Source organism: Eschrichtius robustus, chromosome 5, assembly GCF_028021215.1.
Source record: "Eschrichtius robustus isolate mEscRob2 chromosome 5, mEscRob2.pri, whole genome shotgun sequence".
Taxonomy (NCBI): Eukaryota; Metazoa; Chordata; class Mammalia; order Artiodactyla; family Eschrichtiidae; genus Eschrichtius; species Eschrichtius robustus.
In genome coordinates, this window is record NC_090828.1 from 110,080,480 (window position 1) to 110,097,986 (window position 17,507).

Consider the following 17,507-nt stretch of genomic DNA (forward strand, 5'->3'; position numbering starts at 1 on the left):
CTCTTCGTTGCCTTCCCTCAATATTTTTGTGGGCGAGAGTTATCATTTCTAACTCTGCAGGTTTGTGATTTGCAGGGCCCCTGAGCTCCATTTTTCAACTCGCTTTTTTGGGAGCTGGCCGCAAAAGCGTAGGATTGCTTCAGGACCTATTCTGGTTCCGGGCGGCAGGCTGAGCCGGTGGTTAATTCTTCTTCCTGATGGGAAAATAGAGTGACCTGTGACTGTCCCACCACCTAGAGCTAGTCGCTCATTGGTTCCCCCTCTTCCCGTTCATCCTCAGGACAAATTGCAACCTGTACGGAACAGGAGGTTAAACGTGCTGATTCTCCAAGGAGGGAGATTGCTATTAAAGTGGCTGGAATGGCGAACCCGAGCACAAGGAGATGAGAAATGAGGTGCGTTTTAGAAACCTTTCCCGATCACGCGGTGTACCATCTTCTGGGTTTCTCATGCATGTTTTCGATGTAGGAAGATGCCCTTGATCCTGGAGATTTGGGACCCATGGGATGGGTACCACGCAGTATTACTTTAAAGGGTCTGCGTTTGCTCACCCAACCTCACCAAACCTCTCAGCCCCAAGAGTGTCCACCCTTATGTCTCAATCAGCTGTGGGTCTAGATATGGTCAATCCAGGTGGCATCACAGCCCCTGAACGAATTTTGTAAGAATTTCTCTCTCTTTCACTGTCTTTGTTTCACGGGTTTTTAAAAGTAATTGATTTTCCTAATGGGGTTTAGCTGCTTTTCACTGCTGTGTTTATGCCGCTTTACTCCCACTTGACTCACTTACGGAGGGATATCAATACATAGGTTTGAAGATTCTTACTAGTCAGATCTATTCTTGGGCGGTGAATAGGGGGTGTTGAGTCCAGTTCACTGAGCAAGGAGTAGGTCTTGTCTATTACATATTGGGTTTATGGAACGGTATCTGAGCTAATTTGAAACCCTTGTTTTAGGCATCACCCCACCTCACCTTTCCCGTTAGGCAGCCATAGTGTGTTTTCTAAATGTGTGACTCTGTTCTGTTTTGTAATTCAGTTCAAGTGTAGCGGTTTTTACATTCCCTCTATAAGTGATATCTTCTGATTAGTGTCTTTTTCTGTGTGACTTATTTCACTTAGAACCGTCGTACCTGAATCCACTCATCATGCTGCTACTAGCCTTATGACGTTGATTTCATGGCTGAGTGATATTCCATTGTACCTAAGGACCACAACTTCTTTATCCATTTTTCTCTTTCCTGGGATATTTAAGGTGGAATGAAGTGGAGGTTCTTGTCAACAGAGCAACCCTAAACTTTGGAGTGCCTGTGCCTTGCTGATTTTTAGTTTTCCCAAATTAGACGCCCATGAGTGGAAGTGCCCTATGCTCTCTAAGCCGAGTTTTTTAGATGTTTCAGGACACACCATACACTTCTCCAGAGTGGCTGTTGGCAATTTACATCCCACCCATCAGCGTAGCAAGGCTCCCATTTCTCCATGGCCTCTCCTGCATTTCTGGTATTGACACTTTATTCAGCATGGCCCTTTTGACCGATGGGAAGCGAGACTTCTTTGTAGCGCTGATTTGCCTTTCCAGGTTGCTTGGTTGGCCAAAAAGGGCGTATGCGTTTTTTCCTGAATATATTCAGGAAAAAACGCATACGCCCTTTTTGGCCAAGGGCTTCATTGTCGAGGTTTTGCCGCTTTTCCTGTGCTTTAAAGGCGATTCGAATCTACCTCCTGAAATCTGTTTCCTGCAATTCTGCCTTGCTTTCATATCCTCTTCGTTGCCTTCCCTCAATATTTTTGTGGGCGAGAGTTATCATTTCTAACTCTGCAGGTTTGTGATTTGCAGGGCCCCTGAGCTCCATTTTTCAACTCGCTTTTTTGGGAGCTGGCCGCAAAAGCGTAGGATTGCTTCAGGACCTATTCTGGTTCCGGGCGGCAGGCTGAGCCGGTGGTTAATTCTTCTTCCTGATGGGAAAATAGAGTGACCTGTGACTGTCCCACCACCTAGAGCTAGTCGCTCATTGGTTCCCCCTCTTCCCGTTCATCCTCAGGACAAATTGCAACCTGTACGGAACAGGAGGTTAAACGTGCTGATTCTCCAAGGAGGGAGATTGCTATTAAAGTGGCTGGAATGGCGAACCCGAGCACAAGGAGATGAGAAATGAGGTGCGTTTTAGAAACCTTTCCCGATCACACGGTGTACCATCTTCTGGGTTTCTCATGCATGTTTTCGATGTAGGAAGATGCCCTTGATCCTGGAGATTTGGGACCCATGGGATGGGTACCACGCAGTATTACTTTAAAGGGTCTGCGTTTGCTCACCCAACCTCACCAAACCTCTCAGCCCCAAGAGTGTCCACCCTTATGTCTCAATCAGCTGTGGGTCTAGATATGGTCAATCCAGGTGGCATCACAGCCCCTGAACGAATTTTGTAAGAATTTCTCTCTCTTTCACTGTCTTTGTTTCACGGGTTTTTAAAAGTAATTGATTTTCCTAATGGGGTTTAGCTGCTTTTCACTGCTGTGTTTATGCCGCTTTACTCCCACTTGACTCACTTACGGAGGGATATCAATACATAGGTTTGAAGATTCTTACTAGTCAGATCTATTCTTGGGCGGTGAATAGGGGGTGTTGAGTCCAGTTCACTGAGCAAGGAGTAGGTCTTGTCTATTACATATTGGCTTTATGGAACGGTATCTGAGCTAATTTGAAACCCTTGTTTTAGGCATCACCCCACCTCACCTTTCCCGTTAGGCAGCCATAGTGTGTTTTCTAAATGTGTGACTCTGTTCTGTTTTGTAATTCAGTTCAAGTGTAGCGGTTTTTACATTCCCTCTATAAGTGATATCTTCTGATTAGTGTCTTTTTCTGTGTGACTTATTTCACTTAGAACCGTCGTACCTGAATCCACTCATCATGCTGCTACTAGCCTTATGACGTTGATTTCATGGCTGAGTGATATTCCATTGTACCTAAGGACCACAACTTCTTTATCCATTTTTCTCTTTCCTGGGATATTTAAGGTGGAATGAAGTGGAGGTTCTTGTCAACAGAGCAACCCTAAACTTTGGAGTGCCTGTGCCTTGCTGATTTTTAGTTTTCCCAAATTAGACGCCCATGAGTGGAAGTGCCCTATGCTCTCTAAGCCGAGTTTTTTAGATGTTTCAGGACACACCATACACTTCTCCAGAGTGGCTGTTGGCAATTTACATCCCACCCATCAGCGTAGCAAGGCTCCCATTTCTCCATGGCCTCTCCTGCATTTCTGGTATTGACACTTTATTCAGCATGGCCCTTTTGACCGATGGGAAGCGAGACTTCTTTGTAGCGCTGATTTGCCTTTCCAGGTTGCTTGGTTGGCCAAAAAGGGCGTATGCGTTTTTTCCTGAATATATTCAGGAAAAAACGCATACGCCCTTTTTGGCCAAGGGCTTCATTGTCGAGGTTTTGCCGCTTTTCCTGTGCTTTAAAGGCGATTCGAATCTACCTCCTGAAATCTGTTTCCTGCAATTCTGCCTTGCTTTCAAATCCTCTTCGTTGCCTTCCCTCAATATTTTTGTGGGCGAGAGTTATCATTTATAACTCTGCAGGTTTGTGATTTGCAGGGCCCCTGAGCTCCATTTTTCAACTCGCTTTTTTGGGAGCTGGCCGCAAAATCGTAGGATTGCTTCAGGACCTATTCTGGTTCCGGGCGGCAGGCTGAGCCGGTGGTTAATTCTTCTTCCTGATGGGAAAATAGAGTGACCTGTGACTGTCCCACCACCTAGAGCTAGTCGCTCATTGGTTCCCCCTCTTCCCGTTCATCCTCAGGACAAATTGCAACCTGTACGGAACAGGAGGTTAAACGTGCTGATTCTCCAAGGAGGGAGATTGCTATTAAAGTGGCTGGAATGGCGAACCCGAGCACAAGGAGATGAGAAATGAGGTGCGTTTTAGAAACCTTTCCCGATCACACGGTGTACCATCTTCTGGGTTTCTCATGCATGTTTTCGATGTAGGAAGATGCCCTTGATCCTGGAGATTTGGGACCCATGGGATGGGTACCACGCAGTATTACTTTAAAGGGTCTGCGTTTGCTCACCCAACCTCACCAAACCTCTCAGCCCCAAGAGTGTCCACCCTTATGTCTCAATCAGCTGTGGGTCTAGATATAGTCAATCCAGGTGGCATCACAGCCCCTGAACGAATTTTGTAAGAATTTCTCTCTCTTTCACTGTCTTTGTTTCACGGGTTTTTAAAAGTAATTGATTTTCCTAATGGGGTTTAGCTGCTTTTCACTGCTGTGTTTATGCCGCTTTACTCCCACTTGACTCACTTACGGAGGGATATCAATACATAGGTTTGAAGATTCTTACTAGTCAGATCTATTCTTGGGCGGTGAATAGGGGGTGTTGAGTCCAGTTCACTGAGCAATGAGTAGGTCTTGTCTATTACATATTGGGTTTATGGAACGGTATCTGAGCTAATTTGAAACCCTTGTTTTAGGCATCACCCCACCTCACCTTTCCCGTTAGGCAGCCATAGTGTGTTTTCTAAATGTGTGACTCTGTTCTGTTTTGTAATTCAGTTCAAGTGTAGCGGTTTTTACATTCCCTCTATAAGTGATATCTTCTGATTAGTGTCTTTTTCTGTGTGACTTATTTCACTTAGAACCGTCGTACCTGAATCCACTCATCATGCTGCTACTAGCCTTATGACGTTGATTTCATGGCTGAGTGATATTCCATTGTACCTAAGGACCACAACTTCTTTATCCATTTTTCTCTTTCCTGGGATATTTAAGGTGGAATGAAGTGGAGGTTCTTGTCAACAGAGCAACCCTAAACTTTGGAGTGCCTGTGCCTTGCTGATTTTTAGTTTTCCCAAATTAGACGCCCATGAGTGGAAGTGCCCTATGCTCTCTAAGCCGAGTTTTTTAGATGTTTCAGGACACACCATACACTTCTCCAGAGTGGCTGTTGGCAATTTACATCCCACCCATCAGCGTAGCAAGGCTCCCATTTCTCCATGGCCTCTCCTGCATTTCTGGTATTGACACTTTATTCAGCATGGCCCTTTTGACCGATGGGAAGCGAGACTTCTTTGTAGCGCTGATTTGCCTTTCCAGGTTGCTTGGTTGGCCAAAAAGGGCGTATGCGTTTTTTCCTGAATATATTCAGGAAAAAACGCATACGCCCTTTTTGGCCAAGGGCATCATTGTCGAGGTTTTGCCGCTTTTCCTGTGCTTTAAAGGCGATTCGAATCTACCTCCTGAAATCTGTTTCCTGCAATTCTGCCTTGCTTTCAAATCCTCTTCGTTGCCTTCCCTCAATATTTTTGTGGGCGAGAGTTATCATTTATAACTCTGCAGGTTTGTGATTTGCAGGGCCCCTGAGCTCCATTTTTCAACTCGCTTTTTTGGGAGCTGGCCGCAAAAGCGTAGGATTGCTTCAGGCCCTATTCTGGTTCCGGGCGGCAGGCTGAGCCTGTGGTTAATTCTTCTTCCTGATGGGAAAATAGAGTGACCTGTGACTGTCCCACCACCTAGAGCTAGTCGCTCATTGGTTCCCCCTCTTCCCGTTCATCCTCAGGACAAACTGAAACCTGTACGGAACAGGAGGTTAAAGTGCTGATTCTCCAAGGAGGGAGATTGCTATTAAAGTGGCTGGAATGGCGACCCTGAGCACAAGGAGATGAGAAATGAGGTGCGTTTTAGAAACATTTCCCGATCACACAGTGTACCATCTTCTGGGTTTCTCATGCATGTTTTCGATGTAGGAAGATGCCCTTGAACCTGGAGATTTGGGACCCATCAGACGGGTACCACGCAGTATTACTTTAAAGGGTCTGCGTTTGCTCACCCAACCTCACCAAACCTCTCAGCCCCAAGAGTGTCCACCCTTATGTCTCAATCAGCTGTGGGTCTAGATATGGTCAATCCAGGTTGCATCACAGCCCCTGAACGAATTTTGTAAGAATTTCTCTCTCTTTCACTGTCTTTGTTTCACGGGTTTTTAAAAGTAATTGATTTTCCTAATGGGGTTTAGCTGCTTTTCACTGCTGTGTTTATGCCGCTTTACTCCCACTTGACTCACTTACGGAGAGATATCAATACATAGGTTTGAAGATTCTTACTAGTCAGATCTATTCTTGGGCGGTGAATAGGGGGTGTTGAGTCCAGTTCACTGAGCAAGCAGTAGGTCTTGTCTATTACATATTGGGTTTATGGAACGGTATCTGAGCTAATTTGAAATCCTTGTTTTATGCATCACCCCACCTCGCCTTTCCCGTTAGGCAGCCATAGTGTGTTTTCTAAATGTGTGACTCTGTTCTGTTTTGTAATTCAGTTCAAGTGTAGCGGTTTTTACATTCCCTCTATAAGTGATATCTTCTGATTAGTGTCTTTTTCTGTGTGACTTATTTCACTTAGAACCGTCGTACCTGAATCCACTCATCATGCTGCTACTAGCCTTATGACGTTGATTTCATGGCTGAGTGATATTCCATTGTACCTAAGGACCACAACTTCTTTATCCATTTTTCTCTTTCCTGGGATATTTAAGGTGGAATGAAGTGGAGGTTCTTGTCAACAGAGCAACCCTAAACTTTGGAGTGCCTGTGCCTTGCTGATTTTTAGTTTTCCCAAATTAGACGCCCATGAGTGGAAGTGCCCTATGCTCTCTAAGCCGAGTTTCTTAGATGTTTCAGGACACACCATACACTTCTCCAGAGTGGCTGTTGGCAATTTACATCCCACCCATCAGCGTAGCAAGGCTCCCATTTCTCCATGGCCTCTCCTGCATTTCTGGTATTGACACTTTATTCAGCATGGCCCTTTTGACCGATGGGAAGCGAGACTTCTTTGTAGCGCTGATTTGCCTTTCCAGGTTGCTTGGTTGGCCAAAAAGGGCGTATGCGTTTTTTCCTGAATATATTCAGGAAAAAACGCATACGCCCTTTTTGGCCAAGGGCATCATTGTCGAGGTTTTGCCGCTTTTTCTGTGCTTTAAAGGCGATTCGAATCTACCTCCTGAAATCTGTTTCCTGCAATTCTGCCTTGCTTTCAAATCCTCTTCGTTGCCTTCCCTCAATATTTTTGTGGGCGAGAGTTATCATTTATAACTCTGCAGGTTTGTGATTTGCAGGGCCCCTGAGCTCCATTTTTCAACTCGCTTTTTTGGGAGCTGGCCGCAAAAGCGTAGGATTGCTTCAGGCCCTATTCTGGTTCCGGGCGGCAGGCTGAGCCGGTGGTTAATTCTTCTTCCTGATGGGAAAATAGAGTGACCTGTGACTGTCCCACCACCTAGAGCTAGTCGCTCATTGGTTCCCCCTCTTCCCGTTCATCCTCAGGACAAATTGCAACCTGTACGGAACAGGAGGTTAAACGTGCTGATTCTCCAAGGAGGGAGATTGCTATTAAATTGGCTGGAATGGCGAACCCGAGCACAAGGAGATGAGAAATGAGGTGCGTTTTAGAAACCTTTCCCGATCACACGGTGTACCATCTTCTGGGTTTCTCATGCATGTTTTCGATGTAGGAAGATGCCCTTGAACCTGGAGATTTGGGACCCCTCAGACGGGTACCACGCAGTATTACTTTAAAGGGTCTGCGTTTGCTCACCCAACCTCACCAAAACTCTCAGCCCCAAGAGTGTCCACCCTTATGTCTCAATCAGCTGTGGGTCTAGATATGGTCAATCCAGGTGGCATCACAGCCCCTGAACGAATTTTGTAAAAATTTCTCTCTCTTTCACTGTCTTTGTTTCACGGGTTTTTAAAAGTAATTGATTTTCCTAATGGGGTTTAGCTGCTTTTCACTGCTGTGTTTATGCCGCTTTACTCCCACTTGACTCACTTACGGAGAGATATCAATACATAGGTTTGAAGATTCTTACTAGTCAGATCTATTCTTGGGCGGTGAATAGGGGGTGTTGAGTCCAGTTCACTGAGCAAGGAGTAGGTCTTGTCTATTACATATTGGGTTTATGGAACGGTATCTGAGCTAATTTGAAACCCTTGTTTTAGGCATCACCCCACCTCACCTTTCCCGTTAGGCAGCCATAGTGTGTTTTCTAAATGTGTGACTCTGTTCTGTTTTGTAATTCAGTTCAAGTGTAGCGGTTTTTACATTCCCTCTATAAGTGATATCTTCTGATTAGTGTCTTTTTCTGTGTGACTTATTTCACTTAGAACCGTCGTACCTGAATCCACTCATCATGCTGCTACTAGCCTTATGACGTTGATTTCATGGCTGAGTGATATTCCATTGTACCTAAGGACCACAACTTCTTTATCCATTTTTCTCTTTCCTGGGATATTTAAGGTGGAATGAAGTGGAGGTTCTTGTCAACAGAGCAACCCTAAACTTTGGAGTGCCTGTGCCTTGCTGATTTTTAGTTTTCCCAAATTAGACGCCCATGAGTGGAAGTGCCCTATGCTCTCTAAGCCGAGTTTTTTAGATGTTTCAGGACACACCATACACTTCTCCAGAGTGGCTGTTGGCAATTTACATCCCACCCATCAGCGTAGCAAGGCTCCCATTTCTCCATGGCCTCTCCTGCATTTCTGGTATTGACACTTTATTCAGCATGGCCCTTTTGACCGATGGGAAGCGAGACTTCTTTGTAGCGCTGATTTGCCTTTCCAGGTTGCTTGGTTGGCCAAAAAGGGCGTATGCGTTTTTTCCTGAATATATTCAGGAAAAAACGCATACGCCCTTTTTGGCCAAGGGCATCATTGTCGAGGTTTTGCCGCTTTTCCTGTGCTTTAAAGGCGATTCGAATCTACCTCCTGAAATCTGTTTCCTGCAATTCTGCCTTGCTTTCAAATCCTCTTCGTTGCCTTCCCTCAATATTTTTGTGGGCGAGAGTTATCATTTATAACTCTGCAGGTTTGTGATTTGCAGGGCCCCTGAGCTCCATTTTTCAACTCGCTTTTTTGGGAGCTGGCCGCAAAAGCGTAGGATTGCTTCAGGCCCTATTCTGGTTCCGGGCGGCAGGCTGAGCCGGTGGTTAATTCTTCTTCCTGATGGGAAAATAGAGTGACCTGTGACTGTCCCACCACCTAGAGCTAGTCGCTCATTGGTTCCCCCTCTTCCCGTTCATCCTCAGGACAAATTGCAACCTGTACGGAACAGGAGGTTAAACGTGCTGATTCTCCAAGGAGGGAGATTGCTATTAAATTGGCTGGAATGGCGAACCCGAGCACAAGGAGATGAGAAATGAGGTGCGTTTTAGAAACCTTTCCCGATCACACGGTGTACCATCTTCTGGGTTTCTCATGCATGTTTTCGATGTAGGAAGATGCCCTTGAACCTGGAGATTTGGGACCCATCAGACGGGTACCACGCAGTATTACTTTAAAGGGTCTGCGTTTGCTCACCCAACCTCACCAAAACTCTCAGCCCCAAGAGTGTCCACCCTTATGTCTCAATCAGCTGTGGGTCTAGATATGGTCAATCCAGGTGGCATCACAGCCCCTGAACGAATTTTGTAAGAATTTCTCTCTCTTTCACTGTCTTTGTTTCACGGGTTTTTAAAAGTAATTGATTTTCCTAATGGGGTTTAGCTGCTTTTCACTGCTGTGTTTATGCCGCTTTACTCCCACTTGACTCACTTACGGAGAGATATCAATACATAGGTTTGAAGATTCTTACTAGTCAGATCTATTCTTGGGCGGTGAATAGGGGGTGTTGAGTCCAGTTCACTGAGCAAGGAGTAGGTCTTGTCTATTACATATTGGGTTTATGGAACGGTATCTGAGCTAATTTGAAACCCTTGTTTTAGGCATCACCCCACCTCACCTTTCCCGTTAGGCAGCCATAGTGTGTTTTCTAAATGTGTGACTCTGTTCTGTTTTGTAATTCAGTTCAAGTGTAGCGGTTTTTACATTCCCTCTATAAGTGATATCTTCTGATTAGTGTCTTTTTCTGTGTGACTTATTTCACTTAGAACCGTCGTACCTGAATCCACTCATCATGCTGCTACTAGCCTTATGACGTTGATTTCATGGCTGAGTGATATTCCATTGTACCTAAGGACCACAACTTCTTTATCCATTTTTCTCTTTCCTGGGATATTTAAGGTGGAATGAAGTGGAGGTTCTTGTCAACAGAGCAACCCTAAACTTTGGAGTGCCTGTGCCTTGCTGATTTTTAGTTTTCCCAAATTAGACGCCCATGAGTGGAAGTGCCCTATGCTCTCTAAGCCGAGTTTTTTAGATGTTTCAGGACACACCATACACTTCTCCAGAGTGGCTGTTGGCAATTTACATCCCACCCATCAGCGTAGCAAGGCTCCCATTTCTCCATGGCCTCTCCTGCATTTCTGGTATTGACACTTTATTCAGCATGGCCCTTTTGACCGATGGGAAGCGAGACTTCTTTGTAGCGCTGATTTGCCTTTCCAGGTTGCTTGGTTGGCCAAAAAGGGCGTATGCGTTTTTTCCTGAATATATTCAGGAAAAAACGCATACGCCCTTTTTGGCCAAGGGCTTCATTGTCGAGGTTTTGCCGCTTTTCCTGTGCTTTAAAGGCGATTCGAATCTACCTCCTGAAATCTGTTTCCTGCAATTCTGCCTTGCTTTCAAATCCTCTTCGTTGCCTTCCCTCAATATTTTTGTGGGCGAGAGTTATCATTTATAACTCTGCAGGTTTGTGATTTGCAGGGCCCCTGAGCTCCATTTTTCAACTCGCTTTTTTGGGAGCTGGCCGCAAAAGCGTAGGATTGCTTCAGGCCCTATTCTGGTTCCGGGCGGCAGGCTGAGCCTGTGGTTAATTCTTCTTCCTGATGGGAAAATAGAGTGACCTGTGACTGTCCCACCACCTAGAGCTAGTCGCTCATTGGTTCCCCCTCTTCCCGTTCATCCTCAGGACAAACTGAAACCTGTACGGAACAGGAGGTTAAAGTGCTGATTCTCCAAGGAGGGAGATTGCTATTAAAGTGGCTGGAATGGCGACCCCGAGCACAAGGAGATGAGAAATGAGGTGCGTTTTAGAAACATTTCCCGATCACACAGTGTACCATCTTCTGGTTTCTCATGCATGTTTTCGATGTAGGAAGATGCCCTTGAACCTGGAGATTTGGGACCCATCAGACGGGTACCACGCAGTATTACTTTAAAGGGTCTGCGTTTGCTCACCCAACCTCACCAAACCTCTCAGCCCCAAGAGTGTCCACCCTTATGTCTCAATCAGCTGTGGGTCTAGATATGGTCAATCCAGGTGGCATCACAGCCCCTGAACGAATTTTGTAAGAATTTCTCTCTCTTTCACTGTCTTTGTTTCACGGGTTTTTAAAAGTAATTGATTTTCCTAATGGGGTTTAGCTGCTTTTCACTGCTGTGTTTATGCCGCTTTACTCCCACTTGACTCACTTACGAAGAGATATCAATACATAGGTTTGAAGATTCTTACTAGTCAGATCTATTCTTGGGCGGTGAATAGGGGGTGTTGAGTCCAGTTCACTGAGCAAGGAGTAGGTCTTGTCTATTACATATTGGGTTTATGGAACGGTATCTGAGCTAATTTGAAACCCTTGTTTTAGGCATCACCCCACCTCACCTTTCCCGTTAGGCAGCCATAGTGTGTTTTCTAAATGTGTGACTCTGTTCTGTTTTGTAATTCAGTTCAAGTGTAGCGGTTTTTACATTCCCTCTATAAGTGATATCTTCTGATTAGTGTCTTTTTCTGTGTGACTTATTTCACTTAGAACCGTCGTACCTGAATCCACTCATCATGCTGCTACTAGCCTTATGACGTTGATTTCATGGCTGAGTGATATTCCATTGTACCTAAGGACCACAACTTCTTTATCCATTTTTCTCTTTCCTGGGATATTTAAGGTGGAATGAAGTGGAGGTTCTTGTCAACAGAGCAACCCTAAACTTTGGAGTGCCTGTGCCTTGCTGATTTTTAGTTTTCCCAAATTAGACGCCCATGAGTGGAAGTGCCCTATGCTCTCTAAGCCGAGTTTTTTAGATGTTTCAGGACACACCATACACTTCTCCAGAGTGGCTGTTGGCAATTTACATCCCACCCATCAGCGTAGCAAGGCTCCCATTTCTCCATGGCCTCTCCTGCATTTCTGGTATTGACACTTTATTCAGCATGGCCCTTTTGACCGATGGGAAGCGAGACTTCTTTGTAGCGCTGATTTGCCTTTCCAGGTTGCTTGGTTGGCCAAAAAGGGCGTATGCGTTTTTTCCTGAATATATTCAGGAAAAAACGCATACGCCCTTTGTGGCCAAGGGCATCATTGTCGAGGTTTTGCCGCTTTTCCTGTGCTTTAAAGGCGATTCGAATCTACCTCCTGAAATCTGTTTCCTGCAATTCTGCCTTGCTTTCAAATCCTCTTCGTTGCCTTCCCTCAATATTTTTGTGGGCGAGAGTTATCATTTCTAACTCTGCAGGTTTGTGATTTGCAGGGCCCCTGAGCTCCATTTTTCAACTCGCTTTTTTGGGAGCTGGCCGCAAAAGCGTAGGATTGCTTCAGGACCTATTCTGGTTCCGGGCGGCAGGCTGAGCCGGTGGTTAATTCTTCTTCCTGATGGGAAAATAGAGTGACCTGTGACTGTCCCACCACCTAGAGCTAGTCGCTCATTGGTTCCCCCTCTTCCCGTTCATCCTCAGGACAAACTGAAACCTGTACGGAACAGGAGGTTAAAGTGCTGATTCTCCAAGGAGGGAGATTGCTATTAAAGTGGCTGGAATGGCGAACCCGAGCACAAGGAGATGAGAAATGAGGTGCGTTTTAGAAACATTTCCCGATCACACAGTGTACCATCTTCTGGGTTTCTCATGCATGTTTTCGATGTAGGAAGATGCCCTTGAACCTGGAGATTTGGGACCCATCAGACGGGTACCACGCAGTATTACTTTAAAGGGTCTGCGTTTGCTCACCCAACCTCACCAAACCTCTCAGCCCCAAGAGTGTCCACCCTTATGTCTCAATCAGCTGTGGGTCTAGATATGGTCAATCCAGGTGGCATCACAGCCCCTGAACGAATTTTGTAAGAATTTCTCTCTCTTTCACTGTCTTTGTTTCACGGGTTTTTAAAAGTAATTGATTTTCCTAATGGGGTTTAGCTGCTTTTCACTGCTGTCTTTATGCCGCTTTACTCCCACTTGACTCACTTACGGAGAGATATCAATACATAGGTTTGAAGATTCTTACTAGTCAGATATATTCTTGGGCGGTGAATAGGGGGTGTTGAGTCCAGTTCACTGAGCAAGCAGTAGGTCTTGTCTATTACATATTGGGTTTATGGAACGGTATCTGAGCTAATTTGAAACCCTTGTTTTATGCATCACCCCACCTCGCCTTTCCCGTTAGGCAGCCATAGTGTGTTTTCTAAATGTGTGACTCTGTTCTGTTTTGTAATTCAGTTCAAGTGTAGCGGTTTTTACATTCCCTCTATAAGTGATATCTTCTGATTAGTGTCTTTTTCTGTGTGACTTATTTCACTTAGAACCGTCGTACCTGAATCCACTCATCATGCTGCTACTAGCCTTATGACGTTGATTTCATGGCTGAGTGATATTCCATTGTACCTAAGGACCACAACTTCTTTATCCATTTTTCTCTTTCCTGGGATATTTAAGGTGGAATGAAGTGGAGGTTCTTGTCAACAGAGCAACCCTAAACTTTGGAGTGCCTGTGCCTTGCTGATTTTTAGTTTTCCCAAATTAGACGCCCATGAGTGGAAGTGCCCTATGCTCTCTAAGCCGAGTTTTTTAGATGTTTCAGGACACACCATACACTTCTCCAGAGTGGCTGTTGGCAATTTACATCCCACCCATCAGCGTAGCAAGGCTCCCATTTCTCCATGGCCTCTCCTGCATTTCTGGTATTGACACTTTATTCAGCATGGCCCTTTTGACCGATGGGAAGCGAGACTTCTTTGTAGCGCTGATTTGCCTTTCCAGGTTGCTTGGTTGGCCAAAAAGGGCGTATGCGTTTTTTCCTGAATATATTCAGGAAAAAACGCATACGCCCTTTTTGGCCAAGGGCATCATTGTCGAGGTTTTGCCGCTTTTCCTTTGCTTTAAAGGCGATTCGAATCTACCTCCTGAAATCTGTTTCCTGCAATTCTGCCTTGCTTTCAAATCCTCTTCGTTGCCTTCCCTCAATATTTTTGTGGGCGAGAGTTATCATTTCTAACTCTGCAGGTTTGTGATTTGCAGGGCCCCTGAGCTCCATTTTTCAACTCGCTTTTTTGGGAGCTGGCCGCAAAAGCGTAGGATTGCTTCAGGCCCTATTCTGGTTCCGGGCGGCAGGCTGAGCCTGTGGTTAATTCTTCTTCCTGATGGGAAAATAGAGTGACCTGTGCCTGTCCCACCACCTAGAGCTAGTCGCTCATTGGTTCCCCCTCTTCCCGTTCATCCTCAGGACAAATTGAAACCTGTACGGAACAGGAGGTTAAAGTGCTGATTCTCCAAGGAGGGAGGTTGCTATTAAAGTGGCTGGAATGGCGAACCCGAGCACAAGGAGATGAGAAATGAGGTGCGTTTTAGAAACCTTTCCCGATCACACAGTGTACCATCTTCTGGGTTTCTCATGCATGTTTTCGATGTAGGAAGATGCCCTTGAACCTGGAGATTTGGGACCCATCAGACGGGTACCACGCAGTATTACTTTAAAGGGTCTGCGTTTGCTCACCCAACCTCACCAAAACTCTCAGCCCCAAGAGTGTCCACCCTTATGTCTCAATCAGCTGTGGGTCTAGATATGGTCAATCCAGGTGGCATCACAGCCCCTGAACGAATTTTGTAAGAATTTCTCTCTCTTTCACTGTCTTTGTTTCACGGGTTTTTAAAAGTAATTGATTTTCCTAATGGGGTTTAGCTGCTTTTCACTGCTGTGTTTATGCCGCTTTACTCCCACTTGACTCACTTACGGAGAGATATCAATACATAGGTTTGAAGATTCTTACTAGTCAGATCTATTCTTGGGCGGTGAATAGGGGGTGTTGGGTCCAGTTCACTGAGCAAGGAGTAGGTCTTGTCTATTACATATTGGATTTATGGAACGGTATCTGAGCTAATTTGAAACCCTTGTTTTAGGCATCACCCCACCTCACCTTTCCCGTTAGGCAGCCATAGTGTGTTTTCTAAATGTGTGACTCTATTCTCTTTTGTAATTCAGTTCAAGTGTAGCGGTTTTTACATTCCCTCTATAAGTGATATCTTCTGATTAGTGTCTTTTTCTGTGTGACTTATTTCACTTAGAACCGTCGTACCTGAATCCACTCATCATGCTGCTACTAGCCTTATGACGTTGATTTCATGGCTGAGTGATATTCCATTGTACCTAAGGACCACAACTTCTTTATCCATTTTTCTCTTTCCTGGGATATTTAAGGTGGAATGAAGTGGAGGTTCTTGTCAACAGAGCAACCCTAAACTTTGGAGTGCCTGTGCCTTGCTGATTTTTAGTTTTCCCAAATTAGACGCCCATGAGTGGAAGTGCCCTATGCTCTCTAAGCCGAGTTTTTTAGATGTTTCAGGACACACCATACACTTCTCCAGAGTGGCTGTTGGCAATTTACATCCCACCCATCAGCGTAGCAAGGCTCCCATTTCTCCATGGCCTCTCCTGCATTTCTGGTATTGACACTTTATTCAGCATGGCCCTTTTGACCGATGGGAAGCGAGACTTCTTTGTAGCGCTGATTTGCCTTTCCAGGTTGCTTGGTTGGCCAAAAAGGGCGTATGCGTTTTTTCCTGAATATATTCAGGAAAAAACGCATACGCCCTTTGTGGCCAAGGGCATCATTGTCGAGGTTTTGCCGCTTTTCCTGTGCTTTAAAGGCGATTCGAATCTACCTCCTGAAATCTGTTTCCTGCAATTCTGCCTTGCTTTCAAATCCTCTTCGTTGCCTTCCCTCAATATTTTTGTGGGCGAGAGTTATCATTTATAACTCTGCAGGTTTGTGATTTGCAGGGCCCCTGAGCTCCATTTTTCAACTCGCTTTTTTGGGAGCTGGCCGCAAAAGCGTAGGATTGCTTCAGGACCTATTCTGGTTCCGGGCGGCAGGCTGAGCCGGTGGTTAATTCTTCTTCCTGATGGGAAAATAGAGTGACCTGTGACTGTCCCACCACCTAGAGCTAGTCGCTCATTGGTTCCCCCTCTTCCCGTTCATCCTCAGGACAAACTGAAACCTGTACGGAACAGGAGGTTAAAGTGCTGTTTCTCCAAGGAGGGAGATTGCTATTAAAGTGGCTGGAATGGCGAACCCGAGCACAAGGAGATGAGAAATGAGGTGCGTTTTAGAAACCTTTCCCGATCACACAGTGTACCATCTTCTGGGTTTCTCATGCATGTTTTCGATGTAGGAAGATGCCCTTGAACCTGGAGATTTGGGACCCATCAGACGGGTACCACGCAGTATTACTTTAAAGGGTCTGCGTTTGCTCACCCAACCTCACCAAAACTCTCAGCCCCAAGAGTGTCCACCCTTATGTCTCAATCAGCTGTGGGTCTAGATATGGTCAATCCAGGTGGCATCACAGCCCCTGAACGAATTTTGTAAGAATTTCTCTCTCTTTCACTGTCTTTGTTTCACGGGTTTTTAAAAGTAATTGATTTTCCTAATGGGGTTTAGCTGCTTTTCACTGCTGTGTTTATGCCGCTTTACTCCCACTTGACTCACTTACGGAGAGATATCAATACATAGGTTTGAAGATTCTTACTAGTCAGATCTATTCTTGGGCGGTGAATAGGGGGTGTTGAGTCCAGTTCACTGAGCAAGGAGTAGGTCTTGTCTATTACATATTGGGTTTATGGAACGGTATCTGAGCTAATTTGAAACCCTTGTTTTAGGCATCACCCCACCTCACCTTTCCCGTTAGGCAGCCATAGTGTGTTTTCTAAATGTGTGACTCTGTTCTGTTTTGTAATTCAGTTCAAGTGTAGCGGTTTTTACATTCCCTCTATAAGTGATATCTTCTGATTAGTGTCTTTTTCTGTGTGACTTATTTCACTTAGAACCGTCGTAACTGAATCCACTCATCATGCTGCTACTAGCCTTATGACGTTGATTTCATGGCTGAGTGATATTCCATTGTACCTAAGGACCACAACTTCTTTATCCATTTTTCTCTTTCCTGGGGTATTTAAGGTGGAATGAAGTGGAGGTTCTTGTCAACAGAGCAACCCTAAACTTTGGAGTGCCTGTGCCTTGCTGATTTTTAGTTTTCCCAAATTAGACGCCCATGAGTGGAAGTGCCCTATGCTCTCTAAGCCGAGTTTTTTAGATGTTTCAGGACACACCGTACACTTCTCCAGAGTGGCTGTTGGCAATTTACATCCCGCCCATCAGCGTAGCAAGGCTCCCATTTCTCCATGGCCTCTCCTGCATTTCTGGTATTGACACTTTATTCAGCATGGCCCTTTTGACCGATGGGAAGCGAGACTTCTTTGTAGCTTTGATTTGCCTTTCCAGGTTGCTTGGTTGGCCAAAAAGGGCGTATGCGTTTTTTCCTGAATATATTCAGGAAAAAACGCATACGCCCTTTTTGGCCAAGGGCATCATTGTCGA